General features: G+C 38.6%; 1 protein-coding gene across 1 annotated transcript in view; it reads right to left on the bottom strand.

Moving 5' to 3' along the window:
* The window catches only part of SEL1L2 (SEL1L2 adaptor subunit of SYVN1 ubiquitin ligase), a 110,664-nt gene extending 84,522 nt beyond the window's left edge, over positions 1 to 26,142 (bottom strand). Inside the window, exon 1 of the mRNA XM_064572802.1 lies at positions 26,092 to 26,142. The gene's annotated coding sequence lies outside the window, so the exon portion shown is untranslated. The remainder of the gene's footprint in view (positions 1 to 26,091) is intronic.
* Positions 26,143 to 26,558: the final 416 nt, after the last annotated feature.

Here is a 26,558-nt window from a genome sequence, read left to right as displayed (position 1 = left end):
AATCCATAAATATCAGCTATTATTATTATATTGACTATATATGCACCCTATGTAAATAAATGTTACTATTTTTCTGTTTCAGATTCTAAACTACTAGGTCCTAGGTATTTTGGCTATTTAATTTGCTCTGTTCATCAGTGAACTAGGATGTTTCAGCCTGGGATAAGCAGAATATCTAAACACCTTTTCATTAGCAGAATATATTTTTATGATATATATTTTCTGGACTAATTTCACTTAAGGACAGTAAATAACAATTTTAGCATATCCTAGGACCCTACTGCTGCCAGAGATGCTTTTGATGCTGAATATAAGTTAGCCCCTAAATTTTCAATAACAACAACATGACTAGTGTTAATGGGACTTTAACAGCCTCCTCAAATAATTGAGAGGCAGCAGGTATGAAATAATCAAGTAATGAACCAACCTATTCTTTAAGGCTAAAAGAATCAGTGATTCATTCATTCAATACATTTACGCTGGGCATTCACTAGGAACTGGAAGGTAGAGAGGAATCTGTCTGATCTTATGGAACTTCCATTTGTCTGTGAGAAGGCAATAACCAATAAATAAATAAGTGAACAAGTTAGTATCAGGTGTCATTACATGCTATGAAGAGATTAAAACAAGGAGATGTAAAGAGTGAAATGTAGGATGAGGAGGGGTTGGTGCATAGCTCATTTAGAGTGGATGCCCAAGAAAAGCCTCACTGAAGAGGTGACTTTGGAGCCAAGAATTTAATGACAAGAAAGCAGTTCTGCATAGTTAGGCGGCAGAGCATTTCAGGCAGAGGGAACAGTAAGTACCAATGTTCTAAAGTGGGAACAAACTTGTATGCTCTAGGAATAAGGCCCAAGTAGCTGAATGAGTACGAGTTAAGGGAAGAATTGTAAAAGAGGAAGACAGAGAGAGAAGTAGGGGGTCACATCATATAGGGATATGATATGGAGTATTTTATTCAAAAGATAAGAGGAAGATACCGGAGTGTTTTAGGCGACATACTCTGATTTATATTTTAGAAAGAAAGAAAGAACATTCTGGCTGAGATGTGAGGAGCAGATTGCACAGGATTAAGAGTGGGACCAAGAAGAATGGTTCAGAGATTACTGTAGTCAACCAGGTGAGGGATGATGAGATTTGAAGTGCAGAAGTAATGGAGATAAACTACTTGGGCAAACTTAGGATATGTTTTGGAGGTAGTGCAGCTGGAGATTGGATATAGATCGGAAGTAGGGTAAGAGAAAGGACAAAGTCAAAGATAACTTCTTGTCTTTTCATGAGACTAGTTGAATGGATGGAGATTCCAGTTACAAGGATGAAGAAGAATGGGAAGCAAGGGTGAATTTTGGAGGAGGAAATCAGTCTCACCCCACCCAGACACATAACTGTATATGTGGTAATGTCTCCAAACTGTGTGACTGTCTATGAAAAACAAAAATGTTTTGGTTTTTTTGTCTAAGAGGAGTAAGTGTGAGCTGTGTTTGCTATGGAATGAGAAGTGAGTATCATTCCTTGCAAAAGAGAGATAGGTGAGAAGTTAAAGAAGGACTGGTGGGTAAGGATTCTTTGCCTGTCAGTGACTTATTTTCCCTAGGGCTCAACAAAGGCTTTCTTGCTTTCCTTAACTATCTATGTCCCTTTTTCTTTCCTGGCTCACATGCCCCAAAATAGCCACTGTTCCTTGGCATTGTGTAATACCCTAAATTCTGCTGAAAAACTTCTCTGGAAAAAGAGCACATGGAAGGTAAGAGCTCATTGAAAGCATCAGTGAGGACAATAGGAATGGCAAACTGAGAGTAGCTCAGCACCTCCTCATTAGTGGCCCTTGTCTAGGTGAAAGAATGAGGTGCTACAGGGTTGTAGAAGAGACAGCAACACAGGCTGCTGTCTTTGGTTTGGCATGGGGGAGGAACTGAATTTCCATTTTCTCCATTATATATAGATGTAGATTCCATATCCTATGTTTAGGTCACTCTATTTCCAAAGAGTATGAACATTAGTGCTCTAGGCATTATCAGAGAAAAGCCAAGTTATGGAGAAAGCCAGGAGGAAGTGGACAAAAAGAAAAGAGTTTTCTTAGGTCATTGGTTCTCAGAATATGGTCCCTGGAAATGGCAACACCAGCATCATGTGGGAGTCATAAATGCAAATTATCAGCCCCATGTGGGAGTCACAAATGCAAATTATCAGCCCCACTCAAGGTCTACAGAATCAGAAACTCTGAGGGTGAAGCCCAGCAACATGTGTTTTAACAAGTCCTTCAAGTGATTCTGATATATGCTAAAGTTTGGGAACCCTTGCCCTAGGTCATAGCGAAGAAGGTAGTCAGCTAAATTAAAGTGGAATTAAAATACATAAATAAAATTGTATAAAAATTTATATCACTCATCAGATAGTGAAAATATCTACACATATAGCAAAGATTCACATTGATGTTGTCTGGAATTATGGTTTTATTTATTTATTTTTAAGATTTTATTTATTTACTTGTCAGAGAGAGAGAGAGAGCACAAGCAGGGGGAAATGGCAGGCAGAGGGAGAAGCAGGCTCCCTGCTGAGCAAGGAGTCCCATGTGGGACTCTGGTCCAGGACCCTGGGATTATGACCTGAGCCAAAGGCAGACACTTAACTGACTGAGCCATCCAGGCATCCTTAAATTATGGTTTTAATCAGCTATTTAAGGTATATCAGGTTATTCAAGCTTTCTAGTTTGTCTTAAATAAATGTATACATATTTGGAAAAAAGAGACTGTCACTTTTGAAGTTGCAAATCTCACTGTTTTAGTAGTTTTTCTTCCTTAAAGTAAGATGCTATTTATGAGATGCTTATATTGAAGCAAAGATATTTTTAGTGATGGTCTTAGTGTTTTTCATTTTGCCTTTTTATTTTCAGTTAAGAATAAAAAACAATCTTAGAATACTTTTTCCTAATATGCCTAATTTTTTAAAAAAATTTTTTAAAAATTAAAAATTTTAGTATTTTTTTAAATTAAAAAAAAAAAGCAAATATGGCAATAGCCACCCCTAAGTTAAAAGAATAGTTATCTGTTAGAGAGAAGAAATAATTCATTCATCAGTGAAAACATTTATTTTTCTTGGAAAAGACAGTGCTAATTATTTTATTCTGTATTTGTGTATCTACCTTCTAAAGTCACCAAATGACAATAGTCCACAGCTATCCAAGGGTGATTTTTGAAATATAGGAAAATGGTAAAGTAGAAAGTAAAAGGGGAAAATAAAATAGCATTAGTGATACTAATAATATAGTGCTAGCATAACACTTCTGATAATTGATAAATGCATTATAAGGGTAGCTTTCTGAAATTAAGAGAACATTAAGAACTGATATATACTGGAATACTTAAACTCTGAATTTTTAAATGCAAGGAGCAGAAAATTGTATTTAAACACATAGCCATATTAAGTATTCATGGTAAGTTATCTATAGATTATTAAAATCAAAAGGAAACCCTAGAAAACTGTTTTTTGTCACTAATTTCAGTACTCTTTTTTCTCATAAATTTCACTAAAGTTACTGACAAATAGTTTCTGTTCTGTATCTGATACAAATATTGCTAAACAATGATATTCTTTCATTTATAAATATTTATCAAGCACTTACTATATTTGAGAGATTCTAAGGCTCTGAGATATAGAAGTGAACAAAAAATAAACAGCCTGTATTCATGGAGCTCAATATCCAGAGGGAAGTCAAATATGAACAATTATATAAATACATAGTGATATGTGATAATAAAACATTTAGAAAGTGATGAAGTATGCTATTTTATAAAGATGATTAAGAAAAGTTTTGTTTAAAATTTCTTTTGTATTGTTTTTTGAGGAAGAAACATAAGAGTACATATCTGAATAAAGTATGTACTGGGGGCAATGAGCCACCTGATTACCTGACAGATCATCCCAGGCAGAGGGAAGAGCAGGCCCTAAGGTAGGAATATACTTGAGATTCTAAACATATTATGGAGGCCAAGATGGCTGGAATGGAGTGAGTAAGGGGGAGAGTGGTCAGAGCTCAGATAAAGAGCAAAGAACAGGTCATGCAAGGTCCTGAAGGACAGGATGAAGAGTTTGACTTTGTTCTATGTATAATGGAACACATATTTTGAGGTGAACAGACTACTGTAGGATGAGAATGTAGTCAGAACCAGGGAATTGACTACCACAGTAGTCAACACAGTCTAAATGGGTGGCATTGGTGTTTGGTGGTAGAGTAGTTAAGTGATTGGATTCAGGATGTATTTTAAAGACCAAGATAGTTGGGGTGTTGGGTATGAAAGAAGTAGAAAGTGACTTTTAGCATCTGGTGGATGAAGGAGCCATTTGCTGGTATGAAAGACACCAGGGAGGAACAGGTTTGGGGTTGAGGAAAACCAAGAGGTCAGTAGTCAACATGTTGAGTGTCAGATGCCTTTTAGATATCCCCGTAGAGATGTCTAAGCCACATTTAGGCAATTTGTGTCTTGAGTTGAGGCAGTGTACGTGGTTATAGATGTTGGTAGATTGATAGAGTGGATGAGGGGGATGTAAAATCAGTCTTTAGACTCTATTTTTTCAATGAGAAAAAGAAAAATAGCAAAGTCATCAGCGAAGAGTGAGGGATAGATGTGCTGGATTTAAGGAAGACAGGAGAAAATACGAAACAGAAGCCTTAGAGATGGGGGATAATAAATTTGACTAGGGAGATATTCAGCTTTGCAGAGAAACACTGAAGGCCTAATTGAGGCTTGTGATCATGAAATTAAAATGAGACTGGTTGTGTTTATTTCAAGCCACATTTCAGCTACTCGGGTGCAGGGACCGAATAGTGGAGAACTGTATTCAGTCAGGGTTGAGGTTTCACCACTAAACTGGATGGAGTGCAAGAGGAGTAACTAAATGGAAGGTCTATATGAGGCAGTGATTTTACATGACCCTCAAACCCTTATCTGCAATTCCCAAATCCAAAAAATCTGAAACCCTAAAGCTTTTTCAGTAGTTTGGTGCTCAAATTCAGTTAGTAGGAAAACCTGTCTGGACCTGATGTGAAGTTATTTATGTTCTTTATTAACCCCATTTAATGTGAATATTCATGTTTTGCTGCATAAATAATAATATGCTTGAAAACAATGTATTTTCCCAGTCTCAGCTGGAGGTATCCTATAATATATGATATGTAGGTCTGTGTCCTATATGACATGTATGTCTGTGTGTGTAGTAGTATATTTCCACAATTAAAAAAAGCAACCCTGAATTCTGCCTCAAAGTCTTCCAATAAATTGAAGAGGAGAAGACATTTCCCAACTCATTCTATGAAGCCAGCATTACTCTGATACCAAAGCAAGACAAGGACACTACAAGAAAACTACAGACCAATATTCCTGATGAATATTGATGTAAAAATCTTCAACAGAATACTAGCAAATAGAATTCAAGAGTACATTAAAGGATTATATAGTATGACCAAGTAGGAATTATTCCTGGAATGCAAGGATGTTTCAACATAAAAATTGATCAATGTAATAACAACATTAACAGACTGAAGGGGAAAACTCCCACATGATCATCTCAATTAATGTAGAAAAAGCATTTGACAAAATTCAATACCTTTTCATGTTCAAATCACTCACAAACTAGGAATAGATAGCAACTACCTCAACATAACAAAAACCATATGTAAAAAGCCCACAGCTAACCACATTCTTAACAGTGAAAGGCTGAAAGCTTTGCCTCTAATATTAGGAACAAGGCAAGGATGTCACTCCACCATTGCTATTCAACATAGTACTAGAAGTCCTAGCCAGAGCAATTAGGCAAGAAAAAGAAATAAAAGACATCTAACTTGGAAAGGAGAAATAAAATTATCTCTGCTTACGGATGACATGATCTTATATGTAGAAAACTCTAAGATTCTACAAAAAATTTTAGAATAAATTTAGCAAAGTTGCAAGATACAATATCAACACAAACAAGTCAGTTGCATTTCTATATACTAACAATGAACAAGCCTAAAAGAAAATTAAGGAAGCAATTCCATTCAAAACAGCATCAAAAAAATAAAGCACTTAGAAATAAATTTACCAAGGAGGCATAAGACAAACATTGAAAACGACATAAGTTTGCTAAGAGAAATTAAAGAAGATAAAAATAAATAGACATCATGTGTTCACGAAGTGAAAGATTCAATATTGCTAAAATGTTAATAGTACCCAAAGTGATTACAGATTCAGTACAATTCCTATTAAAATCCCAGTGGCATTTTTTTCTTCAGAAATAGAAGAATTCTCTGAAATTCATTCGGAATCTGAGGGACTCTGACTAGCCACAACAATCTGGAGAGATAAAAACAATGTTGTAGATCTCACATTTCCTAATATCAAAATTTTTTTTACAAAGCTATAGTAATTAAGACAGTGTAGTAATGGAATAAAGACAGACATGAAACAGAACAGAGAGCTAGGCAGTAAACCTTCATATATGGTCAAATGGTCTTCAACAACAGTGCCAAGACCATTCAGTGGAGGGAAAGGACAGTCTTTTCAACCAATTTGACTGGGAAAATTGGATATCCACATATAAAAGAATAAAGTATACTATATACAAAAGTTAACTCAATGTTAATGACCTAAATGTAAGACCTGAAAGTATAAAAACTCCTAGAAGAGAACATAGAGAAAAGCTTTATGATATTGGATTTGGTGATGATTTCTTGGATATGATACCAAAAGCATAGACAAAAAAGTAAAAATAGATAAACTGTGCCACATCAAAATTTAAAGCTTCTGTGTATCAAAGGGCATTATCAAGAGAATGAAAAAGCAACACATGGAAGGGAGAAAATATTGGCAAATTATGTAGCTGATAAGTGGTCGATATCTAGAATATATAAAGAACTCTTACAATTCAACAATAAAAAGTCAAATGATTCTCTTTAAAGGGGTACCTTGGGTGGCTTTTGATTTTGGCTCAGGTCATGATCTCTAGGTTGTGAGATCGAGTCCTGTGACAGCTCTGTGCTGGGCATGGAGCCTGCTTAAGATTCTCTCTCTCCCTCTCCCTCAGCCTCTCCTCACCCTTGTGCACGCATGTACACATGCTCTCTCTCTCTCTCAAAAAATAAAAATAAAAAAAATGGGCAAAGGACTTGAATACACATTTCCCCAAAGAAGATATAAATGACCAATAAGCACATGAAAAGATGCTCAACATCACTAACCATAAGGGAAATGTAAATCAAAACCACAATGAGATAGCACCTCACACCCACTAGGATGGTTAATATAAAAAGCACCCACCAACCCAGCAACACAGAAAAATCACAAGTGTTGGTGATGATGTGGAGAAATTAGACTCTTGTGCACTTATACCTAAAAGAACTGAAAGCAGGATATCAAGATACTTGTACACCCATGTTCATAGCAGCATTATTCACAATAGCCAAAAGTTGTAAGCAACCCAGTGTCCATCATGGATAAATATATAAACAAAATGTGGCATATACATACAATAGAAAATTAGTCAGCCTTAAACAGGAAGGAAATTCTGACACATGCTACATGAGGATGAACCTTTAGGATGTTAAGCTAAGTGAAATAAGCCAGTCACAAAAAGACAAATACTGCAGGATTCTACTTATATGAGATGCTTAGAGTAATCAAATCATAGAACAGAGGGGAGCCTGGGTGGCTCAGTTGTTAAGCGTCTGCCTTCGGCTCAGATCATGATCCTAGGGTCCTGGGATCGAGCCCCGCATCAGGCTCCCTGCTCCATGGAGAGCCTGCTTCTCCCTCTCCCACTCCCCCTGCTTGTGTTCCTGCTCTCGCTGTGTCTCTCTGTCAAAAAAAAAAAAAAAAAAAAAATCAGAACAGAAACTAGAATGGTGGTTGCCAGGGGCTGGGAGGAGAGGAGAAGTGGATAGTTGTTTTGTGGGTATAGAGTTTCAGTTTTGCAAGATGAAAGAGTTCTGGAGATTGATTGTACAATACGTGTACTAAGGTGTACTAACACTAATCAACTGTACACTTAGAATAGTTATTTTATGTATATTTTACCACAATTAAACAAACAAAACCCCTTGAATTCTGGAACACATTTGTTCCCAAGGTTTTGAAAAAGGAACTGTGCTCCTGTAGTGTAGCCATCAACTCTCAGCTAACTAAGAAGGGATATGAGGATGTGAATGATGAACAGTGAAAGGGGCACATGGATTTGCGGTCCTGGTGGGACTGAAGCATTGATGGAGTAACTTGGAAAGCCCCAGGTGGTCTTCAGAGACTTGGAAGCTTAAACTTTTAATTTGGAAAAGACATAGTCCAGATTATGACCATGGGAGTAGAGAGAGGGTGTATGTAGTTACTGGAGCAAAAAAAAATCTAAATAATCGGATTGAGAAGCTAGAATTCATGCATACTGAAATCTCTGAGATCTGGAGAGAAAGGCCACTAGCCACTTCTCCATCCTCATCTCCTATTATTCTCCCAATGAAAATGTAGCAATAAGGAAAGGGAAGAATACCCACCACCCCAACTAGGACCAACATAATTGTGTTGAGGGAGAAAATGCTTGAGAGGGCTTCAGGGGAAGTTCTCAGGAGAAAACTAGATTTCAGCTACAGTGAGGGTAAAGGTAACATTTGGAGAAGTAGGACCCCAGGAGAGGTGATTAGAAAGAAAGTAAGGGTCCAGGGGATGGAGAAACCACGCATTTTATAACCAAAGTCTTGGGGAGATGGTAGTAACATGTTTAATTAAATCTGTAAACCCTTATTGTACATGCTGCATGCAAAGCATTGCATTAGAAAAGATTAAAAGATATTTTCTTGCTTCTCTGGGCTTGGAGCTAGTTTGCAGTGACATGGCTAAATGCACCAAGAATGTTGAAATCATTGGTAAATATGAGACCTATTATGGTGGCCTCCCTCAGGAGAATGGTGAAGAAAATTGAAATAAGCCAGCACACCAAGTACATTTGCTCCTTCTGTGGCAAAACCAAGATGAACAGACGAGATATGGGGATCTGGCACTGTTGTTCCTGCAGAAAAATGGAAGCTGGTGATACCTGGACCTATACCACCACTTTTGCCGTCACAGTAAAGTCCGCCATCAGACGACTGAGGGAATTGAAAGACCAGTAGAAGTTCCACCATTTGAAACACTGCTAGCCTATTACAAAAGCCTTCATTTATATAACAACAACAGCAACAAAGATACTTTCTTACCCTTTAGAAGCTCATGAAATCAAATTTAAGCAATATCAAACAGAGACTTCACAAAGCTAAAAAAAAAAATCAGAACTTTTGGAAATTCTAAATTCCAGTAACTGTATTTAGTACATGGTAGGCATTGTGTTGAATGAATGAAATTTTTAATACAAAGATCTTTTAAATCTTAATGGGCTTAGTTATTCTACTTTGTAAATTGGGGGTAGTAACTAGCTATTTAAATAACCGTTAACATCCTTTACAGAAATGTTGGGAGGAATAAAATGATGCAAAGGGATTTCACAAAGACTAAATTATCACATAACTGTAAGACATGATTATGAATACGAATTATGAATATAATGACATAAATCAAGGTACCAAAATATGTGAAAAACATCAATCTACTGGAACAAGATATTTATCTCAAAAACAAAAAGACTGTGTCTAGTTGAAATACAGAGTGCAACTGAGCACTCTTGGAACTCTGGTGAAACTGCTCAGTGCTGAGAGCTGGGCTACCTTTTCCTTGTTTTCAGAGTTTTCATTGTTGCTCTTGGTGGTGATTGTCATAATGGCCCCTCAGTGGTACACTTGAATTGCTCCCTAAAGGGGCATCAGTTACTCCCTGGTAGTACATTAGATACCTGGGGATTTATCATTTCTGTGATCATGATCATTCTTTAATACTAAAGAAAATAATACACAAAAATCCTGAAAATATTAGATCTTTACACAAGACAAAATGTCTTTAACTGTGTGTATGTGTGTGTGTGTGTGTGTGTGTGTTTAGAAGGTGCATGTTGGGGGAATAGAGGAGTAGATGACACTCTTTTTGTGAACTGTGGAGTTGTAAAGCCAGAAAGAGAAAAACTGGGAAAGAGACTCTATACTTCGGTGGGTTTAAAAAAATTACAATGTAAATAGTAATTATTATGAAAGATAATCAGAATTTACCAAGTCTACAATGGGGTTAGAGATGGGGAAAGGTGTTTTCAGCCAGATAATATCTTATTTGCAAAGGAGTCATGAAACAATATGGCACGTTTAGTGAACAGAAGTTACTTTACTCTGGCTGCAGTGTAGAGTCCTTGGTATTTTCACGTCCATTGTCTGAGCTCTATGATGTTGGTACTAAGGAAGTTTAAAAAAACAGATACTCCTTTGGAAGTTGGTGAGATATATGAGCAGTCTACCCTGACATGTTTTCTCATTTTTTTAGTACATTTTTTTTATTATGTTATGTTAATCACCATACATTATATCATTAGTTTTTGATGTAGTCTTCCATGATTCATTGTTTGCATATAACACCCAGTGCTCCATTCAGTACGTGCCCTCTTTAATACCCATCACCAGGCTAACCCATCCCCCACACCCCACCCCTCTAGACCCCCAGTTTGTTTCTCAGGATCCACAGTCTCTCATGGTTCGTCTCCCCCTCTGATTTCCCCCCCTTCATTTTTCCCTTCCTACTATCTTCTTCTTCTTCTTTTTTTTTTTTTTTACATATAATGTAATATTTGTTTCAGAGGGACAGATCTGTGATTCAACAGTCTTGCACAATTCATAGCGCTCACCATAGCACATACCCTCCCCAATGTCTATCACCCAGCCACCCCATCTCTCCCACCCCCCACCACTCCAGCAACCCTCAGTTTATTTCCCGAGATTAAGAATTCCTCATATCAGTGAGGTCATATGATACATGACTTTCTCTGACTTATTTCGCTCAGCATAATACCCTCCAATTCCATCCATATTGTTGCAAATGGCAACATTTCATTCCTTTTGATGGCTGCATAATATTCCATTGTATATATATACACCACTTCTTCTTTATCCATTCATCTGTCGATGGACATCTTGGCTCTTTCCATAGTTTGGCTATTGTGGACATTGCTGCTATAAACATCGGGGTGCATGTACCCCTTTGGATCCCTACATTTGTATCTTTGGGGTAAAGACCCAGTACCGCAATTGCTGGGTAATAGGGCAGGTCTATTTTCAACTTTTTGATGAACCTCCATACTGTTTTCCAGAGTGGCTGCACCAGCTTGCATTCCCACCAACAGTCTAGGAGGGTTCCCCTTTCTCCGCATCCTCACCAACATCTGTCGTTTCCTGACTTGTTAATTTTAGCCATTCTGACTGGTGTGAGGTGGTATCTCATTGAGGTTTTGATTTGAATTTCCCTGATGCCCAGCGATGTTGAGCACTTTTTCATGTGTCTGTTGGCCATTTGGATGTCTTCTTTGGAAAAATGTCTGTTCATGTCTTCTGCCCATTTCTTTTTTTTTTTTTTAATTCTTATGTTAATCCCCATACATTACATCATTAGTTTTAGATGAAGTGTTCCATGATTCATTGTTTGTGCATAACACTCAGTGCTCCATGCAGAATGTGCCCTCTTCAATACCCACCACCAGGCTAACCCATCTTCCCATCCCTCTCCCCTCTAGAACCCTGTTTGTTTTTCAGAGTCCATCGTCCCTCATGGTTCGTCTACCCCTCCGATTTCCCCCGATTCATTCTTCCCCTCCCGCTACCTTCTTCTTCTTTTTTTTTTCTTAACATATATTGCATTATTTGTTTCAGAGGTACAGATCTGTGATTCAACAGTCTTGCACAATTCACAGCGCTTACCAGAGCACATACCCTCCCCAGTGTCTATCACCCAGTCACCCCATCCCTCCCACCCCACCCCCCACTCCAGCAACCCTCAGTTTGTTTCCTGCAATTAAGAATTCCTCATATCAGTGAGATCATATGATACATGTCTTTCTCTGTTTGACTTATTTCACTCAACGTAATACCCTCCAGTTCCATCCATGTCATTGCAAATGGCAAGATCTCATTCCTTTTGATGGCTGCATAGTATTCCATTGTATATATATACCACCTCTTCTTTATCCATTCATCTGTCGATGGACATCTTGGCTCTTTCCACAGTTTGGCTATTGTGGACATTGCTGCTATAAACATCGGGGTGCACGTACCCTTTTGGATCCCTACTTTTGTATCTTTGGGGTAAATACCCAGTAGTGCAATTGCTGGATCATATGGTAGCTCTATTTTCAACTTTTTGAGGAACCTCCATACAGTTTTCCAGAGTGGCTGCACCAGCTTGCATTCCCACCAACAGTGGAGGAGGGTTCCCCTTTTTCTGCATCCCTGCCAACATCTGTCGTTTCCTGACTTGTTAATTTTAGCTATTCTGACTGGTGTGAGGTCGAATCTCATTGAGGTTTTGATTTGGATTTCCCTGATGCCCAGCGATGTTGAGCACTTTTTCATGTGTCTGTTGGCCATTTGGATGTCTTCTTTGGAAAAATGTCTGTTCATGTCTTCTGCCCATTTCTTGATTGGATTCTTTGTTCTTTGGGTGTTGAGTTTGATGAGTTCTTTATAGATTTTGGATACTAGCCCTTTATCTGATATGTCATTTGCAAATATCTCCCCATTCTGTCGGTTGTCTTTTGGTTTTGTTGACTGTTTACTTTGCTTTGCAAAAGCTTTTTATCTTGATGAAGTCCCAATAGTTCATTTTTGCCCTTACTTCCCTTGCCTTTGGGGATGTTTCTAGGAAGAAGTTGCTTCGGCTGAGGTCAAAGAGGTTGCTGCGTGTGTTCTCCTTTAGGATTTTGATGGACTCCTGTCTCACATTGAGGTCTTTCAACCATTTGGAGTCTATTTTTGTGTGTGGTGTAAGGAAATGGTCCAGTTTCATTCTTCTGCATGTGGCTGTCCAATTTTCCCAACACCATTTGTTGAAGAGACTGTCTTTGTTCCATTGGACATTCTTTCCTGCTTTGTCAAAGATGAGTTGACCATAGAGTTGAGGGTCCATTTCTGGGCTCTCTATTATGTTCCATTGATCTATGTGTCTGTTTTTGTGCCAGTACCATGCTGTCTTGATGATGACAGCTTTGTAATAGAGCTGGAACCCGGAACTGTGAGGCCGCCGGCTTTGCTTTTCTTTTTCAACATTCCTCTGGCTATGCGGGGTCTTTTCTGGTTCCATACAAATTTTAGGATTATTTATTCCATTTCTTTGAAAAAAGTGGATGGTATTTTGATGGGGATTGCATTGAATGTGTAGATTGCTCTAGGTAGCATTGACATCTTCACAATATCTGTTCTTCCAATCCATGAGCATGGAATGTTTTTCCATTTCTTTGTGTCTTCCTCAATTTCTTTCATGAGTATTATATAGTTTTCTGAGTACAGATCCTTTGCCTCTTTGGTTAGATTTATTCCTAGATATCTTATGGTTTGGGGTGCAATTGTAAATGGGATCGACTCCTTAATTTCTCTTTCTTCTGTCTTGTTGTTGGTGTAGAGGAATGCCACTGATTTCTGTGGATTGATTTTATATCCTGCCACTTTACTGAATTCCTGTATGAGTTCTAGCAGTTTTGGGGTGGAGTGTTTTGTGTTTTGCACATAAAGTATCATATCATCTGCAAAGAGTGAGAGTTTGACTTCTTCTTTGCCAATTTGGATGCCTTTGATTTCTTTTTGTTGTCTGATTGCTGTGGCTAGGACTTCTAATACTATGTTGAATAGCAGTGGTGATAGTGGACATCCCTGCCACGTTCCTGACCTTAGGGGGAAAGCTCTCAGTTTTTCCCCTTTGAGAATGATATTTGCTGTAGGTATTTCATAGATGGCTTTTATGATATTGAGGTATGTGCCCTCTATCCCTATACTCTGAAGAGTTTTGATCAATAAAGGATGCTGTACTTTGTCAAAAGCTTTTTCTGCATTTATTGAGAGGATCATAAGATTCTTGTTCTTTCTTTTGTTAATGTATTGTACCACATTGATTGATTTGTGGATGTTGAACCAACCTTGCAGCCCAGGGATAAATCCCACTTGGTCGTGGTGAATAATCCTTTGAATGTACTGTTGGATCCTATTGGCTAGTATTTTGGTGAGAATTTTTGCATCCATGTTCATCAGGGATATTGGTCTGTAATTCTCCTTTTTGATGGGGTCTTTGTCTGGTTTTGGGATCAAGGTAATGCTGGCCTCATAAAATGAGTTTGGAAGTTTTCCTTCCATTTCTATTTTTTGGAACAGTTTCAGAAGAATAGGTATTAATTCTCCTTGAAATGTTTGGTAGAATTCCCCTGGGAAGCCATCTGGCCCTGGGCTTTTGTTTGTTGGGAGATTTTTGATGACTGCTTCAATTTCCTTAGTGGTTATAGGTCTGTTCAGGTTTTCTGTTTCTTCCTGGTTCAGTTTTGGTAGTTGATACATCTCAAGGAATGCATCCATCTCTTCCAGGTTATCTAATTTGCTGGCATAGAGTTGCTCATAATATGTTCTTATAATTGTTTGTATTTCTTTGGTGTTGGTTGTGATCTCTCCTCTTTCATTCATGATTTTGTTGATTTGGGTCATTTCTCTTCTCTTTTTGATAAGTCTGGCCAGGGGTTTATCAATCTTGTTAATTCTTTCAAAGAACCAGCTCCTAGTTTCATTGATGTGTTCTACTGTTCTTTTAGTTTCTATTTCATTGATTTCTGTTCTGATCTTTATGATTTCTCTTCTCCTGCTGGGTTTAGGCTTTATTTGCTGTTCTTTCTCCAGCTCCTTTAGGTGTAGGGTTAGGTTGTGTACTTGAGACCTTTCTTGTTTCTTGAGAAAGCCTTGTATTGCTATATACTTTCCTCTTAGGACTGCCTTTGCTGCATCCCAAAGATTTTGAATAGTTGTTTTTCATTTTCATTGGTTTCCATGAATTTTTTTAATTCTTCTTTAATTTCCTGGTTGACCCATTCATTCCTTAGTAGGATGCTCTTTAGCCTCCATGTATTTGAGTTCTTTCTGACTTTCCTCTTGTGATTGAGTTCTAGTTTCAAAGCACTGTGGTCTGAAAATAGGCAGGGAATGATCCCTATCTTTTGGTACTGGTTGAGACCTGATTTATGACCTAGGATGTGATCTATTCTGGAGAATGTTCCATGGGCACTAGAGAAGAATGTGTATTCCGTTGCTTTGGGGTGGAATGTTCTGAATATGTCTGTGAAGTTCATTTGGTCCAGTGTGTCATTTAAAGTCTTTATTTCCTTGTTGATCTTTTGCTTAGACGATCTGTCCATTTCAGTGAGGGGGGTGTTAAAGTCCCCCACTATTATTGTATTGCTGTCGATGTGTTTCTTTGCTTTTGTTATTAATTGCCTTATATAATTGGGTGCTCCCATGTTAGGGGCATAGATATTTACAATTGTTAGATCTTCTTGTTGGATAGATCCTTTAAGTAGGATATAATGTCCTTCCTCATCTCTTATTACAGTCTTTGGTTTAAAATCTAATTTGTCTGATATAAGGATTGCCACCCCAGCTTTCTTTTGGTGTCCATTAGCATGGTAAATGGTTTTCCACCCCCTCACTTTCAATCTGGGGCTGTCTTTGGTTCTAAAATGAGTCTCTTGCAGACAGCATATCGATGGGTCTTGTTTTTTAATCCAGTCTGAGAGCCTGTGTCTTTTGATTGGGGCATTTAGCCCATTTACATTCAGGGTAACTATTGAAAGATAGGAATTTAGTGCCATTGTCTTGCTTGTAAGGTGACTGTTACCGTATATTGTCTGTGTTCCTTTCTGGTCTATGGTGCTTTGAGGGTCTCTCTTTGCTTAGAGGACCCCTTTCAAGATTTCCTGTAGGGCTGGTTTCGTGTTTGCAAATTCCTTTAGTTTTTGTTTGTCCTGGAAGCTTTTTATCTCTCCTTCAATTTTCAGTGACAGCCTAGCTGGATAGAGTATTCTTGGCTGCATATTTTTCTCATTTAGTGCTCTGAATATATCCTGCCAGTCCTTTCTGGCCTGCCAGGTCTCTGTGGATAGGTCTGTTGCCAATCTAATGTTTCTACCATTGTAGGTTACAGATCTCTTCTCCCGAGCTGCTTTCAGGATTTTCTCTTTGTCTATGAGACTCGTAAATTTTACTATTAGATGTCGGGGTGTTGACCTATTTTTACTGATTTTGAGAGGGGTTCTCTGTGCTTCCTGGATTTTGATGCCTTTTTCCTTCCCCAAATTAGGGAAGTTCTCTGCTATAATTTGCTCCATTATACCTTCTGGCCCTCTCTCTCTTTCTTCTTCTTCTGGGATCCCAATTATTCTAATGTTGTTTCGTCTTATGGTATCGGTTATCTCTCGAATTCTGCCCTCGTGATCCAGTAGTTGTTTATCTCTCTTTTTCTCAGCTTCTTTATTTTCCATCATTTTGTCTTCTATATTACTGATTCTCTCTTCTGCCTCATTTATTCTAGCACTTAGTGCCCCCATTTTTTATTGCACCTCATTAATAGCCTTTTTGATTTCTACTTGGTTGGATTTTAGTTCTTTTACTTCTCCAGAAAGGGTTTCTCTAATAACTTCCACATTTTTTTCAAGCCCAGCTAGTATCTTTAAAGTGATGATTCTGAACTTTAGATCTGACATTGTACTAATGTCCATATTCAGTAGGTCTCGGGCAGTCGGTACTACCTCTTGTTCTTTTTGTTGAGGTGATTTTTTCTGTCTTGTCATTTTGTGTAGAGGAGAATAGATTAATGAGAGAACTAAATGCTAGCAGAGTAACAACGTCCCCAGAAAATATACTCTAAACAAATCAGAAAAGACCTGAAGCAGTGGAACAAGAAACGGAAAGAGAGAAAAAAGAAAAAGAAAAAAAAGAAAAAGAAAAAGATAAAGATAAAAACAAAAACAAACAAAACAAAAGAACAACAAAAAACCAGAATGTGATCAAGTATGATCAGGCTGGTATATAGATCAGTGCCACACACTAGATTTGGGGTGTATTTTGGTCTTTTAGAAGAAAGTGCCTCCCAAAATTTTAAAGAAAGAAAAACTTATATATGTACAAAAATAAGGGTTGATATGATGAAGGGATGGAATATGACTGTAAAGATGGAAAGTATAAAAAATTTTATAAAAGGAATTGATAAGAAGTTGTTTGAAAAAAGAAAGAAGAGAATTTAAAAAAAGAAAAAAAAAGGGAGAGAATGTGATCAGGCAGGGCAATAGAAAACACCATATACTAGAGATCTAGGGTATATTTTAATCTGTTAGAAGAAATTATCTCAAAATTTTAAAGAGAGAACAACTTATATATATAAGCCAAAAATTTGGGTAACTACTATGAAGGGATAGAATATGACTCTAAAAATGAAAAATAAAAATGTTTTTTTTTTAAAAAAAGGGATTGATAAGATGTTGTTTGAAAAAGGGAAAAAGAAAAAAATAAAAAAAAAGAAAAAAAAGAAAAAAAGACAGTTAAAAAAAATTAACTTTGAAAGACTAAAGAATCATGGTAAAAAAGCCATGAATTCTATGTCCAGTATTCCCCTAGCGCTGGAGTTCTGCCGTTCTCATTGATTGGTAAACTTGGTCTTGGCTGGTTGTTCTGGCTGATCTTCTGGGGAGGGGCCTGTTGCCGTGGTTTCCAAATGTCTCAGCCGGAGGCGGAGTTGCCCCGCCCTTGCCCCCTCCCGGCTAAGTAATCTGCTCGGGTTTGCTCTCCGGGGCTTTTGATTCCTGTGACCTTTCCGTACAGCTTTGGAGGCGGAGAGTGAAAATGGCGGCCTCCCAATCTCCGCCCTGGAGGAGCCAAGAACTCGGGGCCCCGCTTCTCAGTGAGCCCCCAGAGAAAAGCCATCAGTCACTCCCCTCTCCCCGGTCTCCGGCTGTACTCCGTGCTCACCCAGCCTGTGACCGCGCATTTCTATCTCTGGCAACCGACTCCGGGTGGAGTCTCCAAACCCAGCAGATCCCTGCAGTGCACTCCCACGCGGCTCCTCCCGGGGAAGGAAGGTGAGTCTCCCCGGATCTGCCGCTTGTTGGGTCCCTGCTGGAGGAGCAGGGGCCCGACTGTGCCACAGATCACGGTTTATGGCAACCCTGAGCTGAGAGCCCGTGCCTGGGCTCTGCCTCTGCAGCCGGCTTCCCTGCTCCGTTACCTGGGAGCTCTGCCACACTCAGGTACCCCCGGTCTTTCTGTGACCCCGAGGGTCCTGAGACCACACTGTCCCGGAGGGTTCCACCCCCCGCTTAGCCACCAGAGTGACGTCCCTCAGCAGAGCAGACTTTTAAAAGTTCTGATTTTGTGCTCCGCGGCTCTATCACTTGCCAGAAGCGGCCGACGGAGGCCCCTCCCCCGCCGTCTATCCTCCCGAATATCGCCTCGGATTCACTTCTCCACACGTCCTACCTTCCAGAAAGTGGTTGCTTTTCTGATGAGAGAGTTGTTGCTCTTCTTTTCTTCGATCTTCTGTTGAGTTTGTAGGTGTTCAGAATGGTTTGATCCCTATCCAGCTGAATTCCTGAGATGAGACAAAATCCAGGTCTCCTACTCCTCCGCCATCTTGCTCCTCTTCTGCCCATTTTTTGATTGGATCATTTGTTCTTTGGGTGTTGAGTTTGATATGTTCTTTATAGATTTTGGATACTAGCCCTTTATCTGATATGTCATCTGCAAGTATCTTCTCCCATTCTGTCGGCTGTCTTTTGGTTTTGTTGACTGTTTCTTTTGCTGTGCAAAAGCTTTTTATCTTGAAGTCCCAAGAGTTCATTTTTGCCCTTGCTTCCCTTGACTTTGGGGATGTTTCTAGGAAGAAGTTGCTGGAGCTGAGGTTGAAGAGGTTGCTGCTTGTGTTCTCCTTTAGAATGGTGATGGACTCCTGTCTCACATTTAGGTCTTTTTACCATTTTGAGTCTATTTTTGTGTGTGGTGTAAGGAAATGGTCCAATTTCATTCTTCTGCATGTGGCTGTGCAATTTTCCCAACACCAATTGTTGAAGAGACTGTTTTTTCCACTGGATATTCTTTCCACCTTTGTCGAAGATTAGTTGACCATAGAGTTGAGGGCCCATTTCTGGGCTCTCTATTCTGTTCCATTGATCTATGTGTCTGTTTTTGTGCCAGTACCATACTGTCTTGATGTTTTTGTAATAGAGCTTAAAGGCTGGAATTGTGATGCCGCCAGCTTTGCTTTTCTTTTTCAAGATTCCTCTGGCTATGCGGAGTCTTTTCTGGTTCCATACAAATTTTAGGATTATTTATTCCATTTCTTTGAAAAAAAGTGGATGGTATTTTGATGGGGATTGCATTGAATGTGTAGATTGCTCTAGGTAGCATTGACATCTTCACAATATTTGTTCTTCCAATCCATGAGCATGGAACGTTTTTCCATTTCTTTGTGTCTTCCTCAATTTCTTTCATGAGTATTTTATAGTTTTCTGAGTACAGATCCTTTGTCTCTTTGGTTAGATTTATTCCTAGGTATCTTATGGTTTTGGGTGCAATTGTAAATGGGATCGACTCCTTAATTTCTCTTTCTTCTGTCTTGTTGTTGGTGTATAGGAATGCCACTGATTTCTGTGCATTGATTTTATATCCAGCCATTTGACTGAATTCCTGTATGAGTTCTAGCAGTTTTGGGGTGGAGTGTTTTGTGTTTTGCACATAAAGTATCATATCTGCAAAGAGTGAGAGTTTGACTTCTTCTTTGCCAATTTGGATGCCTTTGATTTCATTTTGTTGTCTGATTGCTGTGGCTAGGACTTCTAATACTATGTTGAATAGCAGTGGTGATAGTGGACATCCCTGCCGTGTTCTAGACCTTAGGGGAAAAGCTCTCAGTTCTTCCCCATTGAGAATGATATTTGCTGTGGGTTTTTCATAGATGGCTTTTATGATTTTGAGGTATGTACCCTCTATCCCTATACTCGGAAGAGTTTTGATCAAGAAAGGATGCTGTACTTTGTCAAATGCTTTTTCTGCATCTAATGAGGACCATATGGTTCCTGTTCTTTCTTTTATTAATGTATTGTACCACATTGATTGATTTGCGGATGTGGAACCAACCTTGCAGCCCAGAGATAAATCCCACTTGGTCGTGGTGAATGATCCTTTGAATGTACTTTTGGATTCTATTGGCTAGTATTTTGGTGAGAATTTTTGCAGCCATGTTCATCAAGGATATTGGTCTGTAATTCCCCTTTTTGATGCGGTCTTTGTCTGGTTTGGGGATCAAGGTAATGGTGGCCTCATAAAACGAGTTTGGAAGTTTTCCTTCCATTTCTATTTTTTGGAACAGTTTCAGAAGAATAGGTATTAATTCTTTTTTAAATATTTGGTAGAATTCCCCTGGGAAGCCATCTGGCCCTGGGCTTTTGTTTTTGGGAGATTTTTGATTATTGCTTCAATTTCCTTAGTGGTTATGGGTCTGTTCAGGTTTTCTATTTCTTCCTGGTTCAATTTTGGTAGTTGATACATCTCTAGGAATGCCTCCATTTCTTCCAGGTTATCTAATTTGCTGGCATAGAGTTGCTCATAATATGTTCTTAGAATTATTTGTATTTCTTTGGTGTTGGTTGTGATCTCTTCTTTCATTCATGATTTTATTTATTTGGGTCATTTCTCTTCTCTTTTTGATAAGTCTGGCCAGGGGTTTATCAATCTGTTAATTCTTTCAGAGAACCAGCTCCTAGTTTCGTTGATCTGTTCTACTGTTCTTTTGGTTTCTATTTCATTGATTTCTGCTCTGATCTTTATTTCTCGTCTCCTGCTGAGTTTAGGCTTTATTTGCTGTTCTTTCTTCAGCTCCTTTAGGTGTAGGGTTAGGTTGTACATTTGAGACCTTTCCTGTTTCTGGAGAAAGCTTGTATTGCTATATACTTGCCTCTTAGGACTGCCTTTGCTGCATCCCAAAGATTTTGAACAGTTGTGTTTTCATTTTCATTGGTTTCCATGAATTTTTTTAATTCTTCTTTAATTTCCTGGTTGACCCATTCATTCTTCAGTAGGATGCTCTTTAGCCTCCATGTATTTGAGTTCTTTCTGACTTTCCTCTTGTGATTGAGTTCTAGTTTCAAAGCACTGTGGTCTGAAAATAGGCAGGGAATGATCCCAACCTTTTGGTACTGGTTGAAACCTGATTTGTGACCTAGGATGTGATCGATTCTGGAGAATGTTCCATGTGCAGTAGAGAAGAATGTGTATTGTGTTGCTTTGGGATGGAATGTTCTGAATATATCTGTGAAGTCCATTTGGTCCAGTGTGTCACTTAAAGTCTTTACTTCCTTGTTGATCTTCTGCTTAGATGATCTATTTCAGTGAAGGGGGTGTTAAAGTTCCCCACTATTATTGTATTGTTGTTGATGTGTTTCTTTGCTTTTGTTATGAATTGCCTTATATAATTGGCCGCTCCCATGTTAGGGGCATAGATATTTACAATTGTTAGATCTTCTTGTTGGACAGACCCTTTAAGTAGGATGTAGTGTCCTTCCTCATCTCTTAATACAGTCTTTGGTTTAAAATGTAATTTGTCTGATATAAGGATTGCCTCCCCAGCTTTCTTTTGGTGTCCATTAGCATGGTAAATGGTTTTCCACCCCCTCACTTTCAATCTGGGGGTGTCTTTGGTTCTAAAATGAGTCTCTTGCAGACAGCATATCGATGGGTCTTGTTTTTTAATCCAGTCTGAGAGCCTGTGTCTTTTGATTGGGGCATTGAGCCCATTTACATTCAGGGTAACTATTGAAAGATAGGAATTTAGTGCCATTGTATTGCCTGTAAGGTGATTGTTACTGTATATAGTCTGTGTTCCTTTTTGGTCTATGTTACTTTTAGGCTCTCTCTTTGCTTAGAGGACGCCTTTCAAGATTTCTTGTTGGGCTGTTTTTGTGTTTGAAAATTCCTTTAGTTTTTGTTTGTCCTGGAAGCTTTTTATCTTTCCTTCTATTTTCAGTGACAGCCTAGCTGGATAAAGTATTCTTGGCTGCATATTTTTCTCCTTAATGCTGTTAATATATCCTGCCAGTCCTTTCTGGCCTGCCAGGTCTCTGTGGATAGGTCTGTTGCCAATCTAATGTTTCTACCATTGTAGGTTACAGATCTCTTATCCCGAGCTGCTTTCAGGATTTTCTCTTTGTCTCTGAGACTCGTAAGTTTTAATATCAGATGTTGGGGTGTTGACCTATTTTTATTGACTTTGGGGGGCATTCTCTGTGCCTCCTGGATTTTGATGCCCGTTTCCTTCCCCAAATTAGGGAAGTTCTCTGCTATAATTTGCTCCCATATACCTTCTGTCCCTCTCTCTCTTCTTCTTCTGGGATCCCAATTATTTTAATGTTGTTTCATCTTATGGTATCACTTATCTCTCGAATTCTGCCCTCATGATCCAGTAGTTGATTATCTTTCTTTTTCTCAGCTTCTTCATTTTCCAGCATTTATTCTTGTATATCACTAATTCCCTCTTCTGCATCATTTTCCTAGCAGTCAGAGCCTCCATTTTTGATTGCATCTCATTAATAGCCTTTTTGACTTGACTTGGTTAGATTTTAGTTCTTTTATTTCTCCAGTTGGTTTCTCTAATATCTTCCATGCTTTTTTCAAGCCCAGCTAGTATGTTTAAAATCATCATTCTGAACTCTAGTTCCAACATCTTACTAATGTCCATATTGATTAGGTCCCTGGCAGTCGGTACTGCCTCTTGTTCTTTTTTTTGAGGTGATTTTTTCCATCTTGTCATTTTCTCCAAAGGACAGTAGATGAATGAGAGAACAAAATGCTAACAGGGTAACAATGACCCCAGAATAATATACACTACACGAACAGAAGAGACTGGAAACCAGGGGAAAAGAAAGGGAAAGATAGAAAAAAGAGTAAAAAAAAAAGAAAAAGATAAAAAGAAACAAACAAAAAAACAGAATATGATCAAATATGATTAGGCTGGTGCATAGATCAGTGCCCCACACTAGATTTTGGGTGTATTTTGGTCTGTTAGAAGAAACTACCTCCTAACATTTTAAAGAAAAAAAACTTATATATGTACAAAAATAAGGGTAAGTACGATGAAGGGATGGAATATGACTGTAAACATGAAAAGCATAAAAGATTTTATAATAGGAATTGATAAGATAAGAAGTTGGTTGAAAAAAGGACGAAGAGGATTTAAAAAGAAAAAAGAAAGAGGGAGAGAATGTGATCAGGCAGGAGACTAGAACAGAGCTATACACTAGAGATTTAGGGTATATTTTGGTCTGTTAAAATACACTGTATCCCAAAATTTTAAAGAGAGAACAACTTATATATATATACCAAAAATAAGGTTACCTGCTATGAAGGGATAGAATATGACTCTAAAAATGAAAAAATAAAAGATTTTTTTAAAAAAGGGATTGGTAAGATGTTGGTTGAAAAAGGGAAAAAGAAAAATTCAAAAAAAAAAAAGAAAAAGAAAAAGTTAAAAAAAACTTTAACTTTGAAAGACTAAAGAATCATGGGAAAAAAGCCATGAATTCTATGTGCTGTATTCCCCTAGTGCTGGCGTTCTGCCATTCTCATTGATTGGTAAACTTGCTCTTGGCTGGTGGTTCTTGCTGATCTTTTGGGGGAGGGTCCTGTTGCCATGGTTCCCAAATGTCTTTGCCAAAGGCAGAATTGCCCCATCCTTGCCAGGTCGGGTTAAGTAATCTGTTTGGGTTTGCTCTTGGGAGCTTTTGTTCCCTGCAAGCTTTCCATACAGCTTTGGAGGACGAGAGTGAAAATGGCGGCCTCTCAATGTCTGCCCTGAAAGGGCCAAGAACTTGGCGCCCCACTCCTTAGTGAGCCCCCAGAGAAAAGCAGTCATTCCCGTCTCCCCGGTCTCCAGCTGCACTCTGTGCTCACCTGGCCTGTGACCGAGCATTTCTATCTCTGGCGCAGGAACCCGTGTGGAGTCTCCAAACCCAGCAGATCCCTGCGGTGCGCTCCCACGCCGCTCCTCCCAGGGGAGGAAGAGAAGTCTCCCCGGATCTGCCATTTGTTGGGTCCCTGCTGGAAGAGCAGTGGCCCGACTATGCCACGGATCATGGTTTATGGCAACCCCGAGCTGAGAGCCCACTCCTCGGTTCCATCTCTGCAGCCGGCTTCCCTACTCCGATGCCTGGGAGCTCTGTTGCACTCAGGCAGCCCTGGTCTTTGTGTGAACCCAAGGGTCCTGAGACCACACTGTCCCAGAGAGGGTTCCACCCCTCGCTGAGCCACTGGAGCGACATCCCTCAGCAGAACCAACTTCTAAAAGTTCTGATTTTGTGCTCCGCTGCTCTATCACTTGCCAGAAGCGGCTGATGGAAGCCCCCTTCCCCGCCGTCTATCCTCCCGAATATCACCTTGGATTCACTTCTCTGCATGTCCTACCTTCCAGAGAGTGGTCACTTTTCTGTTCAGAGAGTTGCTGCTATTCTTTTCTTTGATCTCCTGTTGAGTTCACAGGTGTTCAGCATGGTTTGATCCTTATCTAGCTGAATTCGTGGGACCAGATGAAATTTAGGTCTTCTACTCCTCTGCCGTCTTGCTCCTCCCCCTCTGTTTTCTCATTTTTGACATGAAGATAGTGCTTTTGTTTTTTCCACATTCTGAGATCTTTTAGTATAGTTTATGTATTTTTTGCTTGGCTTTACATGGGTAGGGCTAGGGTCCTTTCTGTATTTAGTATATGGGCCTCATTGATTCATGCTGGGCATTGGGGAGGATACCTATGTTCAGCGCCCTCGATCTCATGGAGCTCCTTAATTACAAAGGGTGCTTTCATATGTTATTGAGCAGGCACTGCATATCACAAGATATCAAGAGCCCACAAGGGAAAGCCAGATGACCTGATGCTTCTACTTGTCTAAGGATAAACTCTGAGCTTATGCCAAGGTCACTTCTATTTCTGCAGATAATAATCCCATTGCTGATTATGGAATGTTTTGGTTAGGGTAATGGGGAACAGCTAAATTTGGAGGAGTTTAGAAAATGTGGTGATGTAAGGAGGAATTTTTAATTTATATAAACATTTTTTCAAAGTTTACTTATTTAATTAGGATTTAAGATTTATTGATTTCTTCAATAAACATTTATTGAGTGCCTGCTATGTGTGGGACACTGTTCTAGTTGCTGGGATAATAGCAGTGATCAACACAGACAAAAACCCCTGCTCCCATGGAATTTGTATTCCAGTGGAGGGAGAATGAGAACAAACATAACAAAATATGACATGTTACACAGTGATAACTCTGAGAGGTCAAATATAGCAGGGAAGGGAGACAGACAAAAGGTATTGTGATAGGGCTTGCAATTTTAAATGGTGTGATTGCAAATTTACAGAATGGTCAGGGAAGGACCCTCCAAAAAGATGACAGTTGAGCAAAGATCTGAAGAAGGTGAGGGCAGGAAGCCACATGGTTATCTGGGTTCCAGGATGTTCCAGCCAGAAAGAGCAGAAAGGCGGGTATATGCCTGGGGTTTCTGAGGAATAGCACAGAGCCCAATGTGTCCAGAATGGTGTAAAGGAGACAGTAGTAGGAGATAATGTCAGAATAGAAATATGGGGTCAGACCACAGAGCCTAATAGGTAAGGCACTGGTTTTACTCTGTGAGATGGGATGCCATGAAAGGGTTTCAAGTAAAGGAGTGACTTGAAATGAGTTACATTTATAGGATCAATAATTGTTGCTGGGTTGAGAACAGACTGAAAATGTTGACTCCCCTACTTCCAAGATGTTAGAAGAAATCATGAAGTTAATAAAGTTTAATAAGCACCTGTGACTATAAGCCAGACTGGTTTCTGTCCTTTTTGTTTTAATATTTAGAACCTCAGGCAGTCATGGCTTATGAGAAAGCTCAGGGATAACATTCTTATCTTCTCACAGTGGAATGAGTAAGTATTTGAGTGAATGAACAAAAATTATTGATTGATTGACAACGAAGCAAAAAAAAAAAAAAAAAGAATAGAAACAACAGCCAGTATAATTACTTGATTAAGAAATTCTGAACATGCTGAATAAATACTATGTATAATGCCTATAGCCTAAATTTTGTACTAGAGAAATATAATGGTTTAGCAAAATATTTACCTGTTTGGTGGCATTTCTTTCCTTTTCCTTTTTACTAAGCTCTTCTGCTTCGATATCTACAATATACAAAAATTTTTATAAAATTGAAGATATTTTCTTTTTAACATTTCACTAAATCATTTCTTACTAAAAAACTTTCTACATAAATTTTAGAACTCTTAAGAATAATAGTGGAAAATAAATTTAAAGTTACCTGTAACATGGTACAAAATAATTCCTTCACAGATAATTTTTCAGATGTAACTTGACACCAGAGACAATCTAAATACTTTAATCAACAATCTTGAAATTGAGTTAATATGAAAGAGTTCTACAAATAATAGACTAATTACAATAGCAGAAAACTTTCTGAGCTACAACTTAATTGAAATGTATCCATGTAACTAAATGTCATTTATTAATAAAGAATATTAAAACATAGAAGGAATATAATCTTTTATATATTTATACATGGATTCATATGTCAG

The sequence above is a fragment of the Mirounga angustirostris genome, unplaced genomic scaffold (assembly GCF_029215605.1).
Source record: "Mirounga angustirostris isolate CCGP_5_RB_7025 unplaced genomic scaffold, mMirAng1.0.hap1 SCAF_10, whole genome shotgun sequence".
Classification (NCBI taxonomy): domain Eukaryota; kingdom Metazoa; phylum Chordata; class Mammalia; order Carnivora; family Phocidae; genus Mirounga; species Mirounga angustirostris.
The sequence above is the reverse complement of the archived record's forward strand: the minus strand, read 5'-3'. Positions and strand labels throughout refer to the sequence as shown.